At 45.4% G+C, this 1,580-nt stretch overlaps 1 protein-coding gene across 4 annotated transcripts in view; it reads left to right on the top strand.

Moving 5' to 3' along the window:
- LOC117172418 (dipeptidyl peptidase 3) overlaps positions 1-1,580 on the top strand; it is a 65,091-nt gene that overhangs the window by 44,595 nt on the left and 18,916 nt on the right. The window lies entirely within an intron of this gene.

Below are 1,580 nucleotides of genomic sequence, written 5' to 3' on the forward strand. Positions count from 1 at the left end.
AATAAAATAAATAAAATAAATCAAATTCCTGACCACCAAAACGCGGTATACACACACACACACACATATATATAAAAAAATTAAAAATTTGTCATAAGACAACCGTAGGATTTCGCCGGGAACGGGTGCTAATCTGGAAAATTGCACCCGCTTCCAGCGAAATCGCGGTAAAATTTCAGCCACAACCACGTCTCACGACCGTGAGATAGGTGGTATATAATAAGTGGTATAATATATATATATATATTAAAAATTTGTCATAAGGACAACCGCAGGATTTCACCGGGAGTGGGTGCTAATCTGAAAAATTGCACCCGCTCCTAGCGAAATCGCTGTAAAATTTCAGCCACAACCACGTCTCACGACCGTGAGATAGGTGGTTAAAGCCTCTATTGGATGCCTGCCCGCGGTTGGTCTTAGTGTCGCCTCTCTTTCTCTGTTGCCGGCTTGTTCTAGCTGTGTTTGAATAGGCGTTCCGCTTACATAGTCCTTTTTTCGGAGGAGTTTGGCATGGTTTTGCAGGCGTTGCTGCGAAAAGTGTGATAGCTCCGGGTGTTTCTCGCACCACAGAGCATGCAGCTGTGCCATGTAACCCCGTTCAGGGACCACACTCGCATCGTAGCCCTCTAGCAAGTCGAGATTTAGTCGCTCCGTCCACCGACCTAAAGTCCACCGACCTGCGACCACCGACCTCCGACCTAAAGGTCCCGAGATTCCTCCGATCCATCGCATTGAATCCATTTTGATTGTCTCCCCCAGCTCTAGAGTGGTCGGCATTGTTGACCGATCCATTGTCGGGAGCTCTGCGCGTTCTGTTGGTTTGAACCGCACTTACTACAACTAGGTTTGATGTTGTCATTGTTGTTCCCATGAGAAGCTAGGGAAAGGGATTTGTCCATTTTTGTAGAGCCCCGCATGCAAGGATAAGGCTGCGTACTCTGAGAGGTCGCCCGGTATCCCAGAGTCACCGTTCTAGACACCTCAACCAGGTGCCATTCAGCTTCCGGCACGGTTTTCACACCTCCGCTTGGGGGTTAATTCCTTCGGGACCACCCCTGGACAATTCTCCGCGACTGCCTATTTATTTTTGTAACCATTTTCAGCAGAAACCCTTGGTACTGGGACCCTCTATCCGCAACCCCGAGGACGCGTTCGGTGGCTTTGTCATAGGCCCTTCGGTTTGATTCTAGAGGAATCAAAACCGCATCAGTGCTGCGGCCAGAATTTGTGTGATTAAATAAAATGCTTAAGGGCTCATTTTGAAGCTTAAACACGAAACTTTAAGAGGCCTTTAAAAAATTTTAAATGACGGCATCGATATGGCGGCCAAAATCCAAACATTTCAGAATATCAATCAACTCGTTGCTACCACCAAAATTGAACGCGATCAGAAAATAAACAAAATTAATGCTGTATTCAAAATTAAACGCACAATCTGGACAAAAAACTTTCATGAAAATGTGGAGGACCACAGAACTTTGTGTTTTATTGTTTAATTTTTTGTCTTTCTGTACGTCAATAACAGATCATGTATTTTGGCCCGAATAAGGGTAAAATCGTCATTACCACCGACTACGGGG

Source organism: Belonocnema kinseyi, chromosome 5, assembly GCF_010883055.1.
Source record: "Belonocnema kinseyi isolate 2016_QV_RU_SX_M_011 chromosome 5, B_treatae_v1, whole genome shotgun sequence".
Classification (NCBI taxonomy): domain Eukaryota; kingdom Metazoa; phylum Arthropoda; class Insecta; order Hymenoptera; family Cynipidae; genus Belonocnema; species Belonocnema kinseyi.